Below are 20,081 nucleotides of genomic sequence, written 5' to 3' on the forward strand. Positions count from 1 at the left end.
AACTATTTTTAAATAATTTTACTCGAAAACATTCTAGTTTACTCTTTATTTCACCGTTCTACTAATTTTTTATGGGCTGCATTGCAGCTCTGTTTAACACCCCTTTACAACCCAATACCATGGTACCATCCATATTCAAGGAAGAACAATTTTTTGCGACGATCATTGAAAAAATAAAAGTGTTTCCTTCATTTCAGTCCTTTAGTGCGTTGGTGACGTAGCGCCCAGCACACCTACCTGTGTTCTGTGTCACATCTGGAGTTTTATGGTACGCTAACAATCCCTATTGAGTCGCAAGCCAGACCATACAAACGAATGCATCCACAACTTCCAGAGACCTGCCTCCAAAACTAATTAAAGGAAGGCTAGACATGCAGTGTGTACTAAACTCCTCAAAAGAGGTGGATTCCAGTCGCTCGTGTTATAAACCTCATTCGATACTTCATCGAAAGGGTGATCTTACATATTTCTGTAACAGTTCCAAGTGCATGCACTTTGTTCATGATACACTCTTTGTAATTATTAAATTCAATTAAATATTAAGTAAATCTTTCACGGTGCTAACGGCCCTCGCAGAGATGGGCATTATTTGGGATAAAAAATTATTTAAATGAAAATTTGAATAAAAGATACTTTATCTTTATTCGTTATTCAAAGGTTCGAATAAAAAAAGTATCTTTATTCGACGAGTATCAGATAAATAATTTTATTCGACGAGAATTTATCCGACGAATAAAGATAATTTTTTTTATTCGAAACGGATTTATTCGAACTTCGAATAATTTTTTCATCTTTTATCTATATCTTTTATTCGAAGGCTTCGAATAAATCTTCGAATAACTTTTGCCGAGCGCCGAGCATCAAAGACTCAGCGAAGACAGACGACATACAATGTAAGCGGATGGAGAATCGCGCACGAATGAAAGTTTAAACTTTTAGATTTTTCAACATATCCTCAAAAAATTGTGACGAGCGAATGGAGGGGATTTTCCTGATGAAAATGAGATCAAATTCGAGTGTAATCGAACAAGTTTCACTGATACGTAATGGTACGATAAAAATTACAATCTCATTAAAGACAGTCCAAATGATGTCGTGTTTGGACTCATTTCGATCGGAACAAGCTCTACAACTCATTCGTCTTAAAATATTGTTCTGATTAAAAACATACAACCATAAATTGCCAATAATGCGCGATTCTCCATCCGTTTACATTGTATACCGTTTGGGAGTCGCTGGGTCTTCGACGTTCAGCGCTCGTCGGTCCTCGTCAGCCGTCGTCGCCGTTTATTCGTCGAGCTGGCAAAAGTTATCCGAAGATTTATTCGAAGCCTTCGAATAAATCTACGGATAAAAATGCTAAATACAGTCCAATTTGTACCGTGTTTAGTGTCATTTTAATCAGAAGAATGCCACGAATTAGTTGGCGCAAGTCCCATAAAAAAATAATGAGAAATAAAGAAGTTTTGCAATTGGATTGGCAGTTGTTTCACACCGATATCTCGCGACTCTACGAGCTCGGAACTTCAAAGACCAACGACCGACCAACAACCTACAATGTAAGCAGATGGAGAATCCAGCATTATTGGCAATTTATGCTTTTATGTTTTTAATCAGAACAATATTGTTAAGACGAATGAGTTGTAGAGCTTGTTCCGATCAAAATGAGTGCAAACACGACATCATTTGGACTGTCTTTAATGAGATTGTAATTTTTATCGTAACATTACGTATCAGTGAAACTTGTTCGATTACACTCGAATTTGACCTCATTTTCATCAGGAAAATCACCTCCATTCGCTCGTCACAATTTCATGAGGATATATTGAAAAATCTAAAAGTTTAAACTTTCATACGTGCGCGATTCTCCATCCGCTTACATTGTATGTCGTCTGTCTTCGCTGAGTCTTTGATGCTCGGCGCTCGGCAAAAGTTATTCGAAGATTTATTCGAAGCCTTCGAATAAAAGATATAGATAAAAGATGAAAAAATTATTCGAAGTTCGAATAAATCCGTTTCGAATAAAAAAAATTATCTTTATTCGTCGGATAAATTCTCGTCGAATAAAATTATTTATCTGATACTCGTCGAATAAAGATACTTTTTTTATTCGAACCTTTGAATAACGAATAAAGATAAAGTATCTTTTATTCAAATTTTCATTTAAATAATTTTTTATCCCAAATAATGCCCATCTCTGCGAGGGCCGTTAGCACCGTGAAAGATTTACTTAATATTTAATTGAATTTAATAATTACAAAGAGTGTATCATGAACAAAGTGCATGCACTTGGAACTGTTACAGAAATATGTAAGATCACCCTTTCGATGAAGTATCGAATGAGGTTTATAACACGAGCGACTGGAATCCACCTCTTTTGAGGAGTTTAGTACACACTGCATGTCTAGCCTTCCTTTAATTAGTTTTGGAGGCAGGTCTCTGGAAGTTGTGGATGCATTCGTTTGTATGGTCTGGCTTGCGACTCAATAGGGATTGTTAGCGTACCATAAAACTCCAGATGTGACACAGAACACAGGTAGGTGTGCTGGGCGCTACGTCACCAACGCACTAAAGGACTGAAATGAAGGAAACACTTTTATTTTTTCAATGATCGTCGCAAAAAATTGTTCTTCCTTGAATATGGATGGTACCATGGTATTGGGTTGTAAAGGGGTGTTAAACAGAGCTGCAATGCAGCCCATAAAAAATTAGTAGAACGGTGAAATAAAGAGTAAACTAGAATGTTTTCGAGTAAAATTATTTAAAAATAGTTCTAATGTGTTTTTAAAGTCATCTAGTAAAAATCTTATGGTGCTGAGGTGGAAAAAATATTTATTCATGAAAGAAAATTTTTTTTAATTAATAATAACAGTAGCTATATATATGAAAAAATTTAAGATAGTGTTGATGACAATGGTCGCTTTTAAACTTCGATATGAGATCTGTATTTGTTCGAATTTTTCCGGATTTTCCATTTTTTACAACTAAAGTTTGCAACTACAAACTTGGAAAAAAAATAAAATACGTATCATTACAATTAATATTATTCTTAATTTATATTAATTAGAGATTTTGTACACAAGATTTACATGTTAGTTACATATTTCATATACAACAATTAAGCTGTACGTTCTAATCCTGGTTAAAAAAATAATGTGCGTTCAGTTTTATGCTAAAAGACTGACCGGTTCTGTCCCAGGAAAGACTGACCGGTTCTGTGCCATGCTAAAAGACTGACCGGTTCTGTTCTAGGAAAGACTGACCGGTTCTGTGCCATGCTAAGGCTGAGCAGATGTCAGCACTATATCGGGAACGCCGAAAACCCGGGCGTGAGCACTCTCATTCCTCTCTGATATATATAAAGACTGCCAGCCTTACGGGAGAATGTGTCGCTCGAAAAATGCGGTGTTTTCTACCGCCCTCTAGGATAGATTTTGACTGGAGTAAGAAACAGAAGGCCAACGACGGTATCTCGTCGGTGCAGAAGCCCACTGTGACGTCGCCCTAATCGAAACAGGCGCCATCTCGGTAATAACTAGACATGATACCGCGCGTATTCGAACAGACACGTATTCTATAAGGATAATTTTTAAGAAAGCGCAGTTAGAAAATGTTATGTTAAGTTAAGAGGTCACTCGAGTAGGGAAAGCGAGACGCAAGGAATGCCAGCTGCAAGCGATAACGGAGCGGAACCACTTCTACTAGGACCAGGCCCGCTTAAGCGAAGGACAACGAGGAAAAACAGACCCGAGAGAAGACAGCTCTACAGCCTCCCTCAAGGACCTGGAAGACATAAATTAGTCACCCCCGAACAAGAGGCCACCTACGAAGACATCGAACGGCAATCGAAACGCACGTGGCATGCTACACGCGAGTAACCCCTCAGATTACGTCCCCTTGGGCCACTCCTTCGAGGCCTTACGCATTCTAGGCCCACGCAACTTAGGGGAGGAGACTACCCTTCTGATTGGACCTCACGACGCCCCACTATCAACGCATCCTGGAACCGGAGGTCCGATAAAAGGAACAGAGCAAAGGCCCGCGACACTCGTTTTGATCTCGAAAATCACTTTGTCGACCCATCAACATTATTAGAAATACAGTAAAGTTTTCCGACCAAGTTACGTTTATAACATTTTATATCCATTTTCCCTTCCCAGATAAAGCCGCGTTCGGGAGTTTAGTACCTTAGTACTTTGAGGCGTTTGAACTCATGCCGCGAAATTGATAGATTAACCGGTTGTGCCACCTGCAGACAAGTATCGTAATTTCGGGTCCCTAATACGTACATAACAGTGGTGACAGCGGTGGGATACGCCAACTTTCGTGCGCGCTTTTTCAAAAGAACACATTTGTGACTTAGAATTCGAACTGAACTAACAGTGTATTTTAATTAAATAAGGACAATAAAAGAGTGCAGGTGAACATTGAACTGTGAATTACAAACTGAGTTTTCGTGCCACTCTTCCCTCCTGGGTTTTGGCGTGGTTTCCCCAGGGAGCGACGGGTGAATACCGGAAGAGGTGATTATCAGCGGCCACGCAAGCTAGCCTAAAGCAACCCTGAAATCACTGGCAATCACTGGATACCTGCTGCGCACCTGCCATCCTGATAGCTGCACATTCAACGTCCATTTGAAGAAGGGAACAACATCTAGTAAACGAACCTACCCTTCTGGAATTCAGTAGCAGCGGACATCGTCAACTCATCAGCAGCTCAAGTGTAAGACACACGTTCATTGTTTCTATCTCGAGTGACCAGTCAGGATTAGATTAGTTTTGTATTTAGATTAAGATAGATAATTGTCTAGTGTAAACATGAGTAACGATAGTCGATCGACTAGCTCGTGGGTTGTCGCGTGCCCGCAGGGAACCTCACGGTCTGATAGCTCCTCCGATTTCTCTCTTATCCCTTGGCGTGACCCTGAGATCATGCGAAATGAAATTGACAAACCATTTGTTCGGCCACCGGGGTATCAACCCCCATCGATTGTGTCTGAACAGTACGAAAATTCGAATATAGAGGAATTATCTTCTGCTTCCGCTGTCTCTAATGTCGAATCCGTCGGCGAATGCCAAATCTCTTTAAAATTAGCCTCGGAAATTTTGCCTGAATTTGATGGGAAGTCTACACCGGTGAAAGAGTTTACGAGATTATGCCGCGATATTTGGAAGGCGGTAAAGTTGAACGAACGGCAATTTCTTGTTAAAATAATAGAGAAAAAAGTAATTAAAGACGCGAAAAGTCATATCCGACGACAACGAGATACGTATAATCTGGAAGAATTACTAAAATCTTTGGAACGTGCATTTACCCCAAGGCACACTCTCGACACCCTCCAAACGCGTATGTCGAATATGTATCAAGAAATCGGAGAATCTGCACTCCAGTACGGGAATCGAGTCAAAGAATTATTAGACGATATACTTGACGCGATTGATGAAGAATGTGATCCGGACGTCGCATATGGAGTACGGACTAGGGCCATAGACAACGCCTGCAGTTGTTACATCACGGGATTGAGTAATACAATCGAGACTCAGGTTCGTCAAGGAAAACCCGCGATTCTCCAAGCGGCCATTGATTTGGCGATGGACGAGGAGGAACATCAAAAGAATAGAGCTCGTGTTCGTCGGGAAAAAATCGTGCGATACGATCGTCGCGAACGTGGGCAAGAACGAAGATTTGACACGAGACGTCCTCGCGAAGAAATAGAGACAGTCCGGGTAAACGAAATCCGGGCAACACGAGGCGGTGATGATCGTCGTTCACGCCTTTACTGCCATACCTGTCGGAAACCGGGTCACGCGTCAGAAAACTGCAATAGCTTCAAACGGCGGGAGGCCCTTATGTGCATTTATTGTAAACGGAAAGGTCATAACGAGTTTAATTGTTTTACTAAGCGCGATCGGGAACGACGTAGTGATAATCACCCATCATCATACATTGCACCTGGGCGTAATTTAAACTCCAATCTCGCTCTTCGAGACAGCGCTACGAAGAGTGTAGCAATAAAAGCGCGACCCGACTCTGCCAGGTTAACTACGATCTCAGTCGAAAGCGAACAACCCAACTCCCCGTCATAATTATAGATCATTGTTTTTTCCATAACAACCAGGGTTATTTCCTCATTGACACCGGTTCACAATTGAATCTAATTAAAGAAAGTGCGATTTCTCCAGAGGTTCATGTTAACACTAAAATTTCGTATCATTTGAGAGGCATTGGGACAGGAACTCGTCGAACCTATGGAGAAATTACTCTCAATATGCTGAGTGTCGAAATAAAATTTCAAGTAGTAGACCATAGCTTCCCCATAGAACAATCCGGAATTATTGGAATGGAATTCCTTACTAAACAGCAGGCTCTTCTAGCTTTTCGAGAAAATTTGTCAAGTTCACTAATCTTAGGGAATAAAGAAATTCCGTTTTGTAACCACCCTTCGTTCGACTTGCCGCCGCGAACTAAAACGTTAATTAAAATTCCTACTAAAACTCCAAATTTAAGGGAAGGTTACGTTAGGAAAATGGATTTCGGACCGGGAGTGTACGTAGGAGAAGCAATTGTTTCGCAAGATCAGGGTCATGTAAAATTGTTCGCCATTAATTGTACGTATGATCAGGTCAATATTACTCTACCTCCGGTCGAACTGGAAGATTTCGAGGCTCAACCCCCATTAGCCCGTTCTGCTCGAATCGGTAACCCAGGTATAGACAACCAACGCTCCTCTGCTGAGAGACTTTCAAAGCTTTCTGGCCTTCTTAAATTAGATAATTTGAACGAGGAAGAAAGAGTTAGTATTCTATCAAGTGTTGCTACTTACGCATACCAATTTCACTTACCTGGAGATAGATTAGAGTCCACCACCACCGTAAAACATAAGATAATTACCACCGATGAGAGCCCGCTACACACCAAACAATACAGATATCCTCAGATCCACAAGGCAGAAATTCAGAACCAAGTCCAAGACCTTCTTAACAATAAAATCATCGAACCCTCCGATTCCCCATATAATTCACCTGTTTGGATCGTGCCGAAGAAGCCGGATTCGTCTGGTGAACCTCGTTGGCGAATGGTCATCGACTATCGCAGACTCAATGAAAAAACAATTAACGACGCTTACCCACTCCCTAATATAACGGATATCCTCGATCAACTAGGAGGTGCTAAATATTTTAGCACGCTCGATTTAGCCTCAGGGTTTCATCAGGTATCTATGGACCCCTCTTCTAAATCAAAAACCGCATTTTCAACCCCTTTTGGACATTACGAGTTTAATAGAATGCCCTTTGGTCTTTGTAACGCACCAGCCACCTTCCAGAGGCTTATGGATCGTGTCCTCGTCGGTCTACAGGGTATCGAATTATTCGTATACATGGATGATATTGTCGTCTATGCTAATTCACTCGAAGAACACTCTAGAAAACTAAACACTCTGCTAGGTCGCTTGCAAAACGCTGGGTTGGCACTTCAACCGGAAAAGTGCATGTTTCTTCGCAAAGAAATAGCTTATCTAGGGCATCTGATCACTAACGAAGGAGTGAAGCCGGACCCCGGTAAAATTAAAGCCGTGAAATCGTTCCCGGTACCCTCGAATAGGAAAACAATTAAATCCTTTTTAGGATTAATCGGATACTATCGCAGGTTTATCAAGGACTTCGCGAGACTCGCAAAACCCATGACTCGATTGCTAAAAAAGAGTACTCCATTCTTCTGGAACCATGCTGCGCAAGAAGCATTTGAAAACCTAAGAGACACTATCTGCCGGCAACCCCTCCTACAATATCCGGATTTTCGCAAATCATTTATAGTCACTACCGATGCCTCCAACTATGCCATCGGTGCCGTCCTCAGTCAGGGTGATATAGGCAAAGATCTTCCTATTGCCTATGCATCGAGAACACTGAACGACACCGAAACAAACTATTCTACTACCGAAAAGGAATTACTCGCCATAATTTTCGCTGTTAATCATTTCCGCCCCTATCTGTACGGCCATAAATTTACCCTTGTCACGGACCATCGACCTCTAGTTTGGCTCCACAACACCAAAGATCCAACCTCCAAATTAATGCGATGGAGAATCAAATTGAACGAGTACGATTATAATATCGTATACAAGCCAGGACGCGTAAATTCCAACGCGGATGCTCTTTCCCGTAACGTTCCGGATGAGGTTTTGCAACAAACGGCAGTGGAACTTCAAAGGGATTCTCACTCTAGATGTCAGGAAAAGATGCTTGTCCGCGCGGACAAAACACCGGTTACTGATATCGAAACGGGTGACGATCCTGGCAAAGTATCTCAATGTCTCGAATGTGAAGCTTCCGTTGCCGCCTGCTTCTTTGCTAGCGAGAAGTTGGCGGAAGAGATAGGAAATCTACCCCAGATAAACAACCAACTTGTATCCACCCGAACACCATCCACAATAACATCGAAATCCTGCAACAACATTTGCATGACTACTCAACAAGACAAGACAGTAGATCGTGTCCCGGGGAGTAAAGTGTGGACCCTTCTTCCTGCAACGCTGGAAAATTCGCCTGCACGCTATGTCGGTAGTTCCGGTTCTGCGCGCAAATTCCCAGACCGTCTCCAAGGACAAGCTGCAGTGCAACGAGAAGCGACGATAAAACCCGTACTCGCAACGAGGGAAATCTCGCCTGTACGCCATGTCGGAGTTCCGGTACGCGCGCAAATTCCCGTACCGTCTCCACGGACAGGCTGCAGTGCACGCATCGAGGGAAGGTATTTATGGGACACGGTTGACTCTGACGCTACCCAACCCGACGATAACCCTTTTTCAGAAGAACGAAACATATCCAACCAAGATCCACCGATCGCTGCCCGATTCAACACTAACGAATTATACACTTTAACCCATTCATGTTTTACCTACAGTAAAGATTTCCTATCTCTGAGAAAAGATCACATAGTTCATTTCATTTCGGCAAACTACGAGTTAACTTCTGCAACTAGTAATGAGTTACTCGAACAAGGGAGGTTCTCCATCCATGAATTGCGCAACGTGGATGCCAACGTAGGTGAAGCCATTGCCATCCGATCCGGTCGAACCAATATTTTCCACTTAATTACCCAAGAAACCCCCAATTCACCTACCAGCCTTACAAACATCGAATTGTGCATTCATAGTTTAAAAAATTTAATGAAGGGACTTGGCCTCTTTACTTGCAGTGTATCGAAAAATCGTAACGACTTAGATCAAATTCCTTGGATCGATATAGAAAAACTATTCAAGGCTGGTTTCTCGACGGAAGGGTATACTATCACTATATGCTCAAACGAACTAAAATTTCCCCCAAAGGACGACCAAAGTCGTATCCTTAAAGAATACCACGAGTCTGTGGTGGGTGGTCACAAAGGAATTACTAAGTTATATAACCGTGTTCGTGAAGACTTCTATTGGAAAGGAATGCGAAAAGATATCGCAGACCTCGTAAAAACCTGCCCCAGTTGTCAAAAATTCAAACTAGTAAGGAAAGGGATTAAACAACCTCTTCGTATTACAGACACCCCTCAACAGGCATTCGATAAGGTACAGTTAGACATTGTTGGACCTTTACCAGTAACCGAATCAGGTTACAGATATCTCCTCACCCTCCAAGATAATCTGACAAAATATTCAGATGCTATCCCTCTCCGAGAAATGGATGCAGTCTCTGTTGCTTCTGCACTTGCAGAACAATTTATTTCTCGTTTCGGATGCCCAAAAACCATCCACACTGATCAAGGTAGAAATTTTATGAGCCGAATAATGAAATGCTTTTGCCGCATCTTCAAAATCAAACAAATTAAATCTACAGCATACCATCCCCAATCATTAGGTTCGCTCGAACGCGCTCACCACGTCTTCATCGAATATTTAAAACACTACACTCGCCGAAATTTCTATAAAGTCACTGTGTTTTGTAATGAATTCTTATAATTATACCATTACCAATGAAAAATTTGTATTTGGTAGCATTTCGGGATTACATAAAGAAAGCATACACGCCGATTTAAAAACATAAGTATAACATTTATTGATAAAAGAAAACAAAAATATAATTTTACACAGAACAGACTGCGAAATTTCTATAATGTCAGTTTCGTTTTATACGGATAAAGTTGAAATTAACATTTTTTTTTTTATTATATCTATTTTAATATTTAGTGTAACCTCCATTTTTTTGAATTACATTAAAAATGCGATTGGGCATTGACGAAACTAACTTTTGTAGCGTTTCTGTTTTAACAGACGCCCATGCTTCAGTCACCGTATCCCTTAGTTCGCTAATGGAGTTGTATTGTTTGCAGTTTTTATAAACATGTCGCGCAATGATACCCCAAACATTTTCAATAAGATTTATGTCCGGAGAACAAGCAGGCCATAGCAAAACATTGATATTTCTTTCAAGAAGCCACTGCTTTGTGTGCTTCGACGCGTGCACTGCAGCATTATCTTGCTGATAAATAAAATTGTCATCTTCAATATTTTCTGTAAAGGGTATTAGAACCATGTCTAACAAATCCGTATAATTTTCAGAATTCATTTTGTGTTTTATGAAACACACTGGAGTCCTTTTGTCAGCTTTGAACGCAGCCCATATCATTAGGGAACCACCGCCAAAGTTACGACTCATTGTCACACTTTTCTCATTTCTCAGATCATGCCAATAATATTTACAGCCATCAGGCCCATCCAAATTAAATTTTTTCTCATCTGAAAAAATGACAGACTCCCACTCTTTCGTCCAGGACATGTGTGCCCGTGCGAAATCAAGACGGGCCTGTTTATGTGTTTCTTTAAGGCCTGGTTTACGTTGCATTTTTGTCCACACAAATTGCCCAGAATAATTTAAAAGTTGTTGCACACGTCTTCTTGTTACTGGGAGCTCCAATTCAGCTCGCAATTGTGCTGCATTTTTCGTTTCCTTAGCCGCAGACCTCATTAATAATGAATGTTGTCTCTTTGACAATTTTTTATTACCACCTTTAAAATGATTTTTTCCGTCATTTTCGCGTAAATTGATATAATTATTAATCACAGTATATGACCGATTAATTTTCTTAGCAATTGCGCGATTAGAGCAGCCCATATTTTTATAAGCATCGATCGATGCTTTTTCTTCAATTGTTAGTACTTTTCCTCTCGGCATTATACTACACGCGAATCAAATTATAAAAAACAGGATTTCTATGAGTTCTAAAACTAATACTTTTAGAATGTTTGCAATTTCCCGTAGTTCTCTGCTCAGAATCCAGAGAAACACTAAGTGACTTTATAGAAACTTCGCACTTGTGTTCTGCACCACGCAGAAATAATTAAAAAAAACGTAAATAGTAAACAATGCGGTCTTGAGTGCGCGGTCCTTCTATCAGAGTGTCAACAAAGCACAAGGCCAGATACGATAAAGCAACAGAAATTGTAATATTTTAAAAATATCTATGAAAATGACGATGACTTTATAGAAATTTCGGCGAGTGTATTGCACTAAGAGAGATTGGGATAAATGGATACGATTCGGCATGTTTTCCTACAATACATCGGTTCACGAGTCTACAGGTTTCACTCCCCATGAACTTATTTTTGGTAAAAAGGCCCGCATCCCTTCAGAATTTGCCGACGTACAACCACCCCGAACGTTTTCTCAATACTTCGACGACCTTTTCTCTACAATAACAACCGTACAAGCATCTGCCGCCCAAACCCTTAAGAAAGCCAAGGCTAAGTGTAAAAAACTTTATGACCGGAACGTCAACCCACACAAGTTTAGGATCGACGACCACGTGTACCTGCTTCACGAACCTCGAACTTCCAAGTTTGACCCCCAATGGAACGGACCGTATAAAATAACCCGATTATTTGATGATTTCAATGCCGAAATCGCAATCAACCAATCACGTATGAAGATAGTCCATACCAATAAACTTAAATTAGCCCATATTAGGCCTGAACCGCTACCCGATCCACAACCAGATCCTTGATATACCTGTAGAATATCGAGTCGAGCATTATAACAAGGGTGCTTACGTATGTATGCATATGTATCATGAATGCGGAATATAGGCGAATAATAATATATGCATATATCTTCCAAATAAGCTGTATCGTTAGTAACACCTATTTTTATACTTAGTCATACCACATCCTTTTATAATTATAAACATCATTATTAAGATCGCTATTACTATTGTCATTTAATTTCTTTTGTGTTTTTGTATATATGCATACCTTTAATATGATTATGTTACAGTAGTTATTTTCTCTATTATTCTATATATTAAAATAAAATATCTGTCTATGTTACTAAGCATTTTAGTACCTCTGCTTTCTATAATAAATATTATTATAACTACCCCCTTTCTATACTATAATCATACTATACTATATTTTTTTTTTTTTTATTGTCATCATTATTATTATTATTACTACTGTAGCAATTGGCGCTTTGCTATTATTTTTCCTTTTGCGTTTACCGTTAATTTTATTATTAATCTATTATTATTAATTATTATTGTTCCGCTTAGTTATAAGGTGTTCTACCTAGTATTAAAGTAAAAGTTGTTACTACATGTAACATCCTTTTTATTAAGGGGGGAGGTGTGACGTCGCCCTAATCGAAACAGGCGCCATCTCGGTAATAACTAGACATGATACCGCGCGTATTCGAACAGACACGTATTCTATAAGGATAATTTTTAAGAAAGCGCAGTTAGAAAATGTTATGTTAAGTTAAGAGGTCACTCGAGTAGGGAAAGCGAGACGCAAGGAATGCCAGCTGCAAGCGATAACGGAGCGGAACCACTTCTACTAGGACCAGGCCCGCTTAAGCGAAGGACAACGAGGAAAAACAGACCCGAGAGAAGACAGCTCTACAGCCTCCCTCAAGGACCTGGAAGACATAAATTAGTCACCCCCGAACAAGAGGCCACCTACGAAGACATCGAACGGCAATCGAAACGCACGTGGCATGCTACACGCGAGTAACCCCTCAGATTACGTCCCCTTGGGCCACTCCTTCGAGGCCTTACGCATTCTAGGCCCACGCAACTTAGGGGAGGAGACTACCCTTCTGATTGGACCTCACGACGCCCCACTATCAACGCATCCTGGAACCGGAGGTCCGATAAAAGGAACAGAGCAAAGGCCCGCGACACTCGTTTTGATCTCGAAAATCACTTTGTCGACCCATCAACATTATTAGAAATACAGTAAAGTTTTCCGACCAAGTTACGTTTATAACATTTTATATCCATTTTCCCTTCCCAGATAAAGCCGCGTTCGGGAGTTTAGTACCTTAGTACTTTGAGGCGTTTGAACTCATGCCGCGAAATTGATAGATTAACCGGTTGTGCCACCTGCAGACAAGTATCGTAATTTCGGGTCCCTAATACGTACATAACACCACTAAGGAAATTCTCGTCGGTGAGAAGGTGAATCATCACGGAACCACGGATAAATATGTTCCGCGGATAAATGCGGAACCAAGATGCAGCCTACTCTCACAGACGAGGTATAGGAGTAGACCAATCACCATATGGGGCTTCGTGTCTCATATGTAAACAACTGGTTTTCTTACGCCCTCTACGCTGACGAACGATAACTGCTGGAACTAGATCCACAAGAATGATCAAATCTGGTCAAATACAAATGATTGACGAGTTATGTATGTGATGACTATATGTTCAAATTATATTTTTTTATTTGATGCCATAAAAAATATAATATTAATTATTACAGATACAACATTAAATAAATATAGATACAACATTTTCAAATTATAGAAATACAATTTTCATACATTTATTTTATACATTTTATTTATACATTTCTCCATGCGTATAATTATTATTTGCATTTCTATAATTTTTTAACACTATTGATGCGCATCCATTTTGAATATATTTTGTAACTGAATTTGAAAAAGAAATTAAATTGAAATTTACTATATATTTTCATGTATATTTCATTTAAACAACATAAATTTTAGCTTTAAAGAATCATGTAAAATATCAATTAATATTAATTGTGAAATTCGAAAGAGTTAAGAGTTAATTAATCAATAATTATGTAGTTGATCGTTTTTTGCGAGATGTCAATCTATGTGACTCAGAATGTAGTTGTGTTATTTTCTTTCACGTTTGTAGTGAGAAAATAAACGACGAACGCAATAGTACGACACGTACGAACACAACTGTATTCATCGAGCTCGATCAGACTCGTCCAGTCGTGATGCCAGAATCATGGGACGCCGCGCCGCGCCGTCCCACGTGGCGGGGGTGGGGCAAACCCCTCCGCCGGCTTAGCCCCACTCAAACGTATCGTCGTCACATTACCAAAATATCGAGCGCCTGAACCGCAATCGATTCCCGGTTCGGCGAGACGCACATTTTGCTACAAATTTTAAACTAAAAAAGATATCAATGCGATATTTCGACTAGAAATTTTTTTTTAAATCGGGTTTGATGTCGTATACTGAAATATGTTCTATATTTTTGAAATAATTTTTTTTGTTGATTTTTAAGATAAAGCCGGATAAGATGGTCAAAAGTGCCTCCAAACCAAATTAATTTTTAGTCGCACCATGCTCAACAAAAAATTACGAAAAAATTCATGAATATTCTATCTAATATTATACACGACTGAGATTTTTTCCATAATTTTTGGTTTGCAAAATCGATTTTCCGAAAAAAATTCATATTAATAATCACGATGAGACACAAATAACATAATAACATAAACGTGGTCAACTGAAAACTTCGATATAAAATCGTCAATTTTATGCTTTCGGATTTGTTTAAAAATCGATTTTGCAACCAAAAATTATGAAAAAATCTTAGTCGTGTATGATATTAGGTAGAATATTGATGAATTTTTTTTATAATTTTTTGTTGAGCATGGTGCGACTAAAAATAAATTTGGTTTGGGAGCACTTTTCATCATCTTATCCGGCTATATCTTAAAAATGGACAAAAAAAATTACTTAAAAAATATAGAACTTATTTCTGTATACACCATTAAACCCGATTTTTAAAAAGAATCAGTCCCAATTTCGCATTGATATTTTTTTTTAGTTTAAAAGTTGTAGCAAAATGTGCGCTTCGCCGAACTGGGAAACGATTGCGCTAATCGGTGGAACGCGTCGAATAGTCGAGCAGGCAGCTCAGACGACGTTACGTCAGAGTGGGGGCCGAGTCGGCGGAGGGGATAGCCCCCCCTGCCGTGGGACGGCACGGCCGCGTAGGCAAGATTCGTTACCGAAACCGTTTTCCATAAGAGTTTTCAATATTAATTTAGTCTTCGTTATTCTCCGATTTATAGCGAATTTAGATTCGTTTTTATCAGAAATACATCTCCAATCGGCTCATAATATTTTCATTACGATATTTTTAATAATAAGACAGTTGGGTTCTGGTTGTTCATTATTAATAGGCAATGTGTTACAGTGTTGTTTTTCGTACTCTTTTCCGATCGTGGTCTTGAGAATTTCAGTGGCTCATCGTCAGTCAGGCAAGCAGCTACCGGACACAACAATGTAAGCTCATAAGCATTGCTTACTAATAAAAATGTAATTTTTGTAATAATTTAATGTCATGTTATGAAAATATGAACAATAAATTGTAAATATTTTTCTGGTAAAAATGAGTCCAAACACGCCATAAATAGAATGAAAAGGAAGTTAAGGAAGTGTGTAGGAATAAAGTGTAAATAAATATACATAATTACGCGGAATATTTACCAAAAAAGTAACATTAATAATGATATATTTAAATACTAGCAAAAATACATAATAATGTTTTTAATATGAATTCCTCCGCATGTGTGTGAATTTGTGCTTCTTGATGCTCCCTACATATACATACATGTACATTATATATGTATATGCGCAGATGATCTCCTAGAAAGAATACATTACAATTAGAGATAAAAACATACTTTTACATATGTAATAAATTCTACTAGTTATTGGGCTTTAAAAATCAAGCCACGTTACTATTAAAACCAGATATACCATTATACGTATAATGCAATTGTAATAGCATGCCACTCTTTCATCTTAGTTCTTCTATTACTTCCCAAAGCAGTGATGTAGTACATGCAGTGGTCAAAGTAATAAAATTAACAGGATGGGCCACGTGAAGGCGTGAAAGAAGGTCTTATCCATCCGAGAGTACATTAAATGTTTACCAACATCAGCATATGTATACAAACGTATACACCACAATAAAATATACGAAGTTATATATTTACACATTTTATTAAGTAAAAGAACATTGAGTGTACTCCGAATCGTGAAAAAAAGAATAAATCAAGCAGAAAAATCGTTAAGAATATAATACAAAGTCTTTGCATGATAATAAAACATACAAAACAAAACTACTACAATCACCATATTCCTTGAGCCAAAGCAACTACAAATGTATTCCAAATATTACAATGCAGCTGTGTATATTTCTTAATTGCTTCTATAAAAAAATCATTTACAAAATGTTTATTAACCTAGTTTCCAGAATTTCATATACACGACGTATACGCAAATCTCTATGCATGAAATTCCGAAAATATGATTAATAACTGATTTTAATGAATTTATTATAGACACACTTAAAAAGTATATTGAAATACCAACAGGATTATCGATAAAAATGAAAAAATTTAAACATGCCTGAAATGCGATAATTTGGAAAATGTTTTCGCGGAATTTTTTATACATCTAAATTTCTTGCCGAGCCATACTGTATCCTTATGAATTTTTACTGTTAATGTAAAATATACAATGTCTTTCTTATGTTCAGCGCATTCGTCTTGGTTAAACCAGTTTGGATATTTCTGTTCCACAGAACGTGAAATTATCGAAAATAGTTTATCTAATATGAATGCCTCGCTGCGTATAGATGGGTAAACCATGTCAAAAGTTTTATTTATAATTTTAAAAATGGCCGAAAAATGTACACTCGGGACACAAAGATGCCCAAACTCAATGTTATCGTGTACAATATATGCTCTAAAGGATAACAGTAGTTGCTCGTCTCGTGTGAACGTTGCATTATTCTCCAAAAACATATCGTAACACCTACGACATCCCGATTCTAGCGAGCACACCGATGTTGACAGTTCTTCAATATTATCGATTTCAATATTGTCATCAAAACTATCATCATCTGTGTTCTCTTGGATAGCAGACAATGAAGCATCTGATTCCAACGTGGCTGATTCACATTGTGCTATCATATCCCCCGGCATTAACGGTGCATCGTCGTCAGGCATGCAGTTACCACTATGTATACTACGATTCAAATTCAATAATATATTTTTTTGAATTGCAAGACGCACCGCTTTTACCGAATGATTGCGATCATAGGTGCCACCGTGCATTCGAAGAACGGAAAAAAAATTTTCTATGCAATCGCTGTTTAAGCGTGATGTTATAAGGAACATACTGCCTTCTTTTTTTAAATCGTTCCACAACTGCAAGGTGGCATTTATAGATTGCCGTAATCCCAAAAAACATGGAGGTGTTTTACGACCGTTAGAAGAAAGTACAAACCAATTGCTCATGTTGGTAACATGCGCAATTAAATGTTTATCAATGTTATTAAAACACGAAATAGCACGCTTCATGGGATTTGGATCACTGGTAGATCGACTGTTTAAATTATCAAACAAATCATTAAGCGTTTCAAAGAAACTAGCTGTGTGTTGTACAGTATTTGTATTAATGCTACCAGTGAGTGAAGCGGTAAACATAGCAGCTGACACTCTTTTGCTAAAAACTTGAAGAGCAAGCTTACACTTCATTTTATCAAAAGAATTTGGGAAAACATGTTTATCGGATAATTTGTAAGCTGCTCGCGTACTTTTATCTTTCTCTAAATTCCAGAGAAGTACTACATCGCGCCACGAAACTATACAGTCATTAATAGAAAAATCATAGTTTAATAAATTATTCCTAATGCTCTTGAATAAATGTAAATAATCAAAAATGTAATAAATTTTTTGATCATTTCTTATAAAAAATGGCTTTTCAACAGAAACACGTTCATCTGCTACGCTTTGATAACTACTTCCCTGATCGGAAACAACTGCTCTGACTTTCAAACCTGTGTCTCATGCAATGCATCTAATATTTCATCTAAAATAATTGATAAATCATGTTTTTTAACACCAGTTTTTGATACAAAGAAAGCCAATGGTTGTTTCCAATTAGTGAACAGCCCGCGTATCATAAATACAAGAATCTGTGTACCCACAGCTACATTTCTACCCAAAAATCCTAAATCTTCGAAACCTTCAATGACCTGCCGTTTTGGGTGGAAATCGAGACACTTTTTGATGGCCATTTCATTAAATACAAGGGTGCAATTACGATCTGCAATTTCCATGTAAGAAGATTTTAATTTTATCGCGTTAAATAAATTTGGACAAATTCCTGGCCAAATGTCGATTTTCCCGAACCATCGACTAATTGTGGATGGACTTGGCAAATGAAAACCAAAAATTTCACGCATTTTATGGTACAAAACGGGAGAAGTGTAGTGCATTGTCATGCATAATTGTTGCTCGTTTTTCGAAAAAATTCGCCACGATTTGGGTTTAAACAATATGAGAATGACAAATGTCAATAAGTACCCGGAAATTCTTTTAGAAATTGCGTTCTTCAAACATGTATCATCGATATTTCCTGAAGAAAGCTTATCTTGCAACCGATTTATTGCCTTACACTTTGCCCGCAATTGCAAGCGAATAGCCTTATATTTTTTCTTCTCTTGCTCTAATTGCACCTGGGTTTCCATTAGCTGCTGTTCCAAACCATTACAACTTTGTATTGATGACATGTCATCCTGTATAGACATAGTGTCTGACTCAGTGCTAAAACTATTATTATTCATATCGGACGAATGAAAAATTTCCGGTACGGCATCTTTGCGCAGTCTACCCGACGCGTAAAAAGAATGATTAGAAAAATGTTGACTGCACACATATCGATTTTGTAATTTTTTATCAGACATTTCCACCCAATCATCTAAGCCACAGTTAATCAGCCACGTTATGCACCTATCACTATCTCTCGTTGGAAATGAATGAAAAGAAACATTGTTCGTTGTAGTACGGTTTGTTAAATCACAAAAGGGATAGACACACTTTTTATAGTGAGTTTTCCGTTCATTCCGCTTCATTGTATGCGAGAAATAGGATAGCAAAGTGATTAGAGAGAAAATAAGCAGATTACGGAACACTAGCTTTCTATAATAGTCAATGCGATATTTACTAAGCGCATGCAATATAAAATAATATATATGTATGTATATGATTTACCTGAATATAAGCTTCCCCACGTAGAAACGTCTCCTTCGATGCACTCGCGTAACAGGCGTAACGAAATTAAAAGGACAGAACATTCTTTTGTTTCATTCATCATTTATAGAATCTCCGACATGAGATTTAAAATTATATCAGCAACAGCGCCATTGCAGAATATCGGTTCCACAATATTAGTTCTGGATGATACGGTAGGATGTGACACGGAATGGTACGGGGGCTCTAGAGCCCCCCGAGCGTGAGACAGAAAAATACATTGGGTGATTGGTCTACTCCTATACCTCGTCTGTGCTACTCTCCACAGAACCGCTGGGAGACTTTTTATCGGTAGTGATTAACTCGTGTATGTAACAAAACAACTTTATTCGACTTCACTTCGAGAGCGTAGGATCGTGACGTCTGTCTCGATCGAGAGTCCGGCAGCGAGAGAGTACATCGGGCGGTTCTCTCGCCTGCATTGCCCGAGGTTGAGAGTGCCAACCTCGTCGGAGCATATTCTCTAGGCGCGTGCCTAGGGGAATGGCGCGGCAGCGCCAATATCCCTACACGCATTTTTCGAGCGACACATTCTTCCGTAAGGCTGGCAGTCTTTATGTTCTATTGTATTCGCGAGACAGCAGTGACTATATATAGCTATTTTTAATTTTTATTCCTACCACTAACGACGCTGTCAGCAGATTTTAGTTCCAGTTGGGTCTATTCTATACCTCGTCTGTGGCTGAAGAAAGCTAACGTCGCGAGCACAACATAGAGA

At 38.7% G+C, this 20,081-nt stretch overlaps 1 long non-coding RNA gene across 1 annotated transcript; it reads right to left on the minus strand.

The window, feature by feature from the left end:
* Positions 1 to 15,741: 15,741 nt before the first annotated feature.
* Positions 15,742 to 17,265, minus strand: LOC143352308 (uncharacterized). Its single transcript, XR_013081898.1, has 2 exons — positions 16,020 to 17,265; positions 15,742 to 15,905 (listed from the first exon to the last, which is right to left on the minus strand). It is a non-coding gene; the product is annotated as an uncharacterized LOC143352308 (long non-coding RNA).
* Between the last annotated feature and the right edge of the window lie 2,816 nt (positions 17,266 to 20,081).

Source organism: Halictus rubicundus, chromosome 3 (assembly GCF_050948215.1).
Source record: "Halictus rubicundus isolate RS-2024b chromosome 3, iyHalRubi1_principal, whole genome shotgun sequence".
Classification (NCBI taxonomy): Eukaryota; Metazoa; Arthropoda; class Insecta; order Hymenoptera; family Halictidae; genus Halictus; species Halictus rubicundus.